The sequence below is a fragment of the Lingula anatina genome, chromosome 2 (assembly GCF_051362555.1).
Source record: "Lingula anatina isolate TDL-2025a chromosome 2, LinAna3.0, whole genome shotgun sequence".
Taxonomy (NCBI): domain Eukaryota; kingdom Metazoa; phylum Brachiopoda; class Lingulata; order Lingulida; family Lingulidae; genus Lingula; species Lingula anatina.
In genome coordinates this window covers 14,896,449-14,903,682 of record NC_141768.1, presented here as the reverse complement: position 1 = coordinate 14,903,682, position 7,234 = coordinate 14,896,449, and positions in this window count along the sequence as shown.

Below are 7,234 nucleotides of genomic sequence, written 5' to 3'. Positions count from 1 at the left end.
TTTCTTAAATTTTGGCTTATTGTTTAAAAATTGTTATTTTGGATTGAGACCGCTTTTTTGTTCCGAAAGGAATGTACATGTACATAATTGACACATCTATTTGTAAAGATATACACATAACTGGTATTTTCTGATATTTGTTACCAACACTTATAACCTAAATATTCATCTTAGATATATCTTAGTTATCATTGGATAGCAATTTTCACTTTGAAAAAAGAAAGGATACATACAATGTACCTGTATGTCGTTCTTATTTATTTTGTTTTATCATTCAGTCGCACATGTTAGTTATTGTTCTGTTACTTCTCTCTCAATTGTTGCGAATGTCTTATCATCTTCCATGTCAATTCAAGCAGAAAACATTGTCAAATGAGTACCACAATGATAACAGAGGTTTGGTGATTCTTCGTTTAAAATCAATCCAAGTACTATACGTAGTACCTTTTACCTTATACTGTAGCTTTTTATTTTGTCAGTCTGCGAAGCAATTATCTCTGGAAATTTATCAAAGAAAACATGCTCCCAGCACTATTCAACAGCCTTTTTGCATCGGGGCTTAAATTGACATTTTTAACGGACAAGATTGCTTACTAGACTTTGTAACAATATGTTCTTATGCAACTGTGGAGCCACGACAGCGTGACAGTATAGTTCCGCTCCTCATCGATCCCATCGATGACACGAATGCATCATATCGTTCGACGGCTTACGGTAAACGTCCTTCCAATGTTTAAACAGGAAACTACGCTATCGGGTTGAAGTACACGATGTAAATAAAGGATAGGAGGGTTGCGTGGAGATTCATGGGAATACCCTGGTCATGCATGTACGTTCCCAAGATTTGGTTACATACATTGTACGTTTTCTTATGTAGCCATTGTTTTGAAGCAATATGGCACAACACATTTTACTTTACATGAGAAATGACATATTGACACTATTGCAACTGTCCAATCTGCGTATTATTTCAGGGGAAATCAAACAGATGTCAATACAACTATCCAAAATGTTTAAGAATAGTTACAAATACAAAGCAGCATTCAAAAGGAGGAAACAATATTAGGAGGGCATTTTAACCAGTACATGTAGTATTTGCATTATTTGAGGCTGTATTTCAACCATTATCAAAAAAGCCGCTAAGATATCCCTAACGAACTAAACGCACAAATACTGGTTGCCTTTTACCAAGAAATGTATTTTGAGTAAACAGAAACAACGAACAACAAGCGCTGGTCCATGCCACGAAGTGTAATGCAAGTGATCCGATCGTATTACATGTACCAAATATTGAAAAAGATTGAAAGAATGCAATATAAAAAAATAAATAAAATATACCGAAGTGGCATTAAAGACGCATTCAAGATCCAAAGGGTGTGTGTATGTACTACCCGGTAGTACGTGTTTTCATCTATTCATTTTTTTTTTCTTTTTTACACGGCATTGTGGCGCTTTTATCTAAAAAAAACGTAGATATTGGAGTTATGCTTTATGAGTGGTGGGCACGACATGGTAGGTGTTTGATGTATGTGATCGACCTTATAGAACACCCACATTTCAACAGAGAATAAGAATTACCTTTTGGCGTACGTTATATTTGGAAAACAAAGTGGTGCACCACAACTATCAATTTTAAGACAAACATGAACACTTACAGTCTTATGATTTTGGATCTCATATTTGGGCATCAAGAGTATTAAATTTATGGTCTAATCAAATGCTTACCTGAGACGCAAAATATCAAAGAAACAAATAAATCATTCTTGCATTTCATTATTTATCAGCAAATGTGGCGTGGGAGAGGGGGGGGGGAGCGGATGAACAACTATACATGCAGTATAATATCAAAGCAACCCCTAAATTTTCCAAGGCAGCCCTCAGATTATCTAACCATCCAATCCTTCAAGGACAGTCCTACTCAAATGTAGCGACAGTGTGACGCTTTCATGCCACGGCAATAGTTCTAATATTCCCATCACATGTCACGCTCTTGCTGCGTCACAGGACGCATACTGCTTTTTGTAAAACATTTCATGAGACAAACGATTACTTTTTATGGTTTCCACCCACCGAACGGTGGGATATTAACAAAAAAATGCCATCTCCTGTGTGACACCACTTAGGGTAATTGAATTATTAAGCACCGTTTCTGTCTGTTCTGTTGAAGATAAAAGCAGTTTTAGATAGTAGTTATTATTATGGATGGATGAATTATGTTTTCCCAGGCGCAAACGACGTCCAAGCGAGCAATGATAAATACATACTAGTGCGTATGTGTGCAATAAATCTGAACACAGGAAAACACTTACAAATAGACAAATAATAAATGAATAAGATACAAAGGCGATTTTTTATTCAGCCAAATATCCGTTTTGGTGATCATGAATTCTGGTTTCAGCTTGGCCTTCCTTCTATTCCTCTGAAGGCGGCTCTACTTTATGCAGCTAAGCAACCTTTAAATCTTTACGGGTTATTGTATACCATGTCTACACAGTCTAGGAAATGTATCGTGGGGTGTTGACCTCCTCGAGGGCCACTTAATCAGTGTGGGCCCAGTAGTCACGTCAGCATGGAGTGGAGCCGCTCAACTTGTTATCCAGTATCGCTACCGACCAGGTGGTAACTTACGCAAGTCAGCTTGCCAACTTATTTCCTGTCCAAAGAACACTGTGGATTATTTTGAGTAACCATCCTTATCTTGTCCACTTGAGATGTTCCCCAACAATAGCCGGTGGCCCAATTCAGACAAGCAGGAACTTGACGATTTTAATTAAGCGAGAAAGGTGTTTGTGCGATAGTCCGCATTAGAAATACTTTCTATAGAAATGAAAGAACAAAGGCAAATGATAGCGGTGAATTAATTTTAATTCATGCCAAGAAACGGCAAATCACTCACCACGCTGAGAACTGCACATTGATTCACACAACACAGTGGTTTTAGTCATTGGTAAGAATGTGTGGATGAGATAAAACATATCCAAGCGAAAACGGATCATTTTGCTAAATAAGAGCGCAGTCCACAATAGAATTTAATCGTCAACTTAATTTTGTATACTCCCTGGGTACTGGTAACTAAAACCATCTCATCCAAGATGCACTTTTGGTACCCCTGTCTGCGTCATGCACGTTAATATACATGTACATGTATGTGTCTGTTTTTGGATATTCCAGATTTAGACGATTTCTCAGAACTAAAGGCAGGCCTATAAAATGCAGACATAATAAAAAATGGTTCAGAAGGCAATGTTTCCTTTAACTACGATCTCACATGTGATAAAGCTGTTCCTACACAATTTAGCATATTCATGCAAAAATAAACCATAGGTTGTAACTATCACGAGGATTAAAAGGTTCTCACTATGAATTGTGTCTTCGATTAGTTATTAGTAATAAAAAGCAGGACCGACAACACAGTCTAATCTGTGTCAAGATGTCTATTTGTGACTAGTAGTCAGATAGCCTAACTAATCAACTCTTCTTTCTCGATAAATTACGTGTCTCAACGACTTGGAACTTAAGCTTTTAACAGAGCAACTACTTACACTTTATCTAGCAATCAATGATAAACCACCTCGTCATAGAACGCTAGCTACCATCAAATTGTCGAACACGATCCAGGAAGAAAGGCATTCAGTTTCATTACACAAACTGGCGGTTGGACTCCTGTTACCTAACGGCGTCTTAAAAAGAAAAACACATTGTCTAACGCACGTTATAAAGTCATTTAATTAATCAAACTCTCCTATCAGTCCCCGCAAATTAGGAGTTAGATTATTAACCGAATTAAACCACGCTCCATATGCTTTGTCCTTATCCTATTTTTCAACGGTAAATTAAAAGAATAATTGTTGGTTGGTTGGATGGTTGGTTTTTCAGATATTGGCATTTTACATGTACCAATTGGTATCATTTATCTAAATATACAATGAATAAAAAGACTCATACATACAGTGTAGGCCTACATGTTGAATACATACACTTTAGGAGACAACAAATAGCAGAGACGGAGAGAGAGGTACCCACTTGCTCTGACAACATAATCATAACCAACATCAAAAATGATATTGCTTTCAAGTAGAGGAACAGATGGCAACGGAATGATGTAATGATACGATGCAATAAAGGAAGAAAAGAGCTACATGTACGTGGTAGATCTATCTGTTATATGCTTCAAGCGTTGGTTTGTGGTTCCGCGTTAATCTGAAGGCACATTTTGGATGTACATTTCATGGAAAATCATCCAGACATGTGATATGTATATGAGGATGATGATCACCATTATGGCTAATCAAAGCCGTAATTTGATTAAATGGTCGGTACAGTGTTAGCATACATATCTTGAATTTGATCTGCTATATATGTGATTATGACGTCATTTTATTGGCATTATAAATACTTCTTATCTGTCTTTAATTTATTACAATTACATATAATTTACAGTAGTCAGATTAAGAATTCCTTTTCATAATCACATACAATCAAGCCACAAAAACAAAATAATGAATTACTATATGTGCATTTCAACATCATCACTTCTCAATATTCAAAGTGGTGCGATAGAATTAAATGTGATGCGGTGCGATAGAATTTAATATGATGGGAAAAGGTGTCTCTTTTTAAATAATGCAGCAATGATAATGCAGATACTTCTGGTAGATATAGCGAGTAGTTTTTCAAAAAAATCTTTGGAGCAGCAAGTTTTCGCGATTTTACTGTCTTCTGTCTGTGATGAATCATGACCAAGCTGACTAGTGAAGTCGACGGAGGTTTAGTCTACATGTAGCCACTGCCTGTTCAAACGCTACTTCTTTGGCCACTATTGCGTTGGCCAAATGACGTTTGCCAAGTCGTTCTGATCGAATAAAGGTCAGGTTTTTTGGACCATTGGTGTTCATTTAGCACCATTAACGCTATCGCGTCTGATGATACATCTTCCGCACAGTGTATTGACTAGTCGCTTGATTAGCGATGGAATTATTGCTTGTCTAACACGAATTTGTCTGTAATATATCCGCTGCTAAGTGAGCTTATACCCCGTACGTGCCGGTTTATATCGCATCGGCACAGGGTGCCACCCAAGTAAGTCAAAGTGAAGCAGCCGAATTGATTTGTTGCTGAGTTTTAAGTTGTTTTTATTAATCTGGGTGTTATTAACCTGAATTTATGATATAACTATGCTGTAATCTCAATGTTTGCTCAAATTTAGGTTGTTCAGGAGCAGATGCATAAATGTATTGTGTTTTGAGTGGACTTGCAAAAACTATGTTACATGACATATGGTCGCCAGTTTTTATTTGTACATGAAACACTGGAGTTTGTGATATACCACGTGCTTAAGGACGCGTCATAGATCGCAGTTGGTCTTTATTTGACATGATAACGACGCGCTAACATTACGGTACATTTACCTCCAAAACATTAATATGTTTAGCATATGTTTGATATATTTGTGATATTTTGTGCCTTTTTTTCAAAAGACAAACCAAAACAAAGCAGTTTGTTTATGTGCCTTTTATGTTGAAAAATAAAAACGAGAAAACAATGACTGCAATATGCAAACACTGTTTTGTATTATCAGCATGAAGAGCTCTCTGTTTCAAATATTTCACTTGGTAACCATATTTCCCATAGTCATATGGCACCAGTTGTTATAGAATACGCTTTGTTCTCATCTTCGTGTTTTGATTAAGACAACAATTTCTTTTACCGATATTCACAACGAAATTACTTTAATTAATGTTTTTCAGTCATTTGCCTGAAACAGAGCATAGAAACGTTAGTTGAAAAAAAAACTATTTATCTTAAATTGTCTTAAGTAAAATTGGCTATTTAACCGAATTCCCGAACTGATATGGTTTTAAAACTAATGTCATTTGAACCAATTTTTAGTCATTTTACTTTATTCTTTGTAACTATGCTGCATGCTTTAAATGCATTGATAATAATAAATGATATTTGAAAAAAAATTAGACAATAATTTTGTCATAAACTAACGGTTGCGAACAGTGGGATCGTCAGCAAAATGAGGCATATACCAAGCGTATCACTCTTTGGTGTTTATTACTGAGCGCATTCCTCATATCACATCTACCCCAGTCATCGTGCGTGCCACAACCAACACATATATAGCTCTCTGCATTCATAACACCTAGCACAATGAAATCTTTTAACAGGACAATGCACCAAATAATTTCCCATTGACGGCCATACTAAGAAATGCCCGCAAAGCTGCATAAACAAAATAATTTGGTGAAACCTAAGCCCCTATTCCCTTGGACAGCAGACACACTGACATACCTCCCAATGGGACAAAAATATACTGAGGTCCCACACTGCACGAGACCTGTGCCTGGTCCAGAAAAAAATAGGCAGTAGTTTACACCCTAGCCTGCTAGTTGACACATAAATTAACCCGAGCAACACACAAGAAATGTCAGGAAATGTTGGAAAATTATTATATTTATATATATCAAGTCCAGTATCAAGTCCATCACATCCACCTATAACCGAACTTCTACCGAGGCCAGTATCCACTCTCTCCGCGTTCAGTGTGACAACTGTAACCGAAGTCTCAAAAATCATTACGAGTTCAAAAAAGACATCATGTTCTTTAGACCCCATCCCAACAACATTGCTGACCCAGATTCTACCAACTGTCATAAATCCTATCACAGAACTGGTGAACTTATGCTTTAAAGAGGGAATATTTCCAGACTCATTCAAAAGTGCAGTAATCAAACCTCTTCTGAAAAAGAATAATTTGGATAATAATGTCTTTAATCACTAGAGACCTGTGAGTAATCTTTCTTTCTTGTCAAAGGTGGTTGAAAGAGTCATGGCAACGAGGCTATTTGACCATCTAAAACAGAATAACTTGGTGGAACAAATGCAATCGGCTTATAAAGCAAAACATAACACTGAGCTTGCTCTTCTGAGAATAAAAAATGACCTTCTGACTGGTGTTGACAATCATTCTGCAGTCTTACTGGTGCTATTAGATCTTTCAGCAGCATTTGATACAGTTGACCATGACACTCTTCTATCATTCTTCAAGAAATCAACTGGAATTAAGGACAAGGCGTTGTCTCTCCTACGGTCTTATCTTACTGGTAGAACACAGCAGATATCCATCAACGGTGTACTTTCAGATCTTGGGCAGATGATTTTTGGTGTTCCACAGGGCAGCGTTCTTGGACCGATTAAATTTTGCATGTACACACTACCCTTGGGTGCT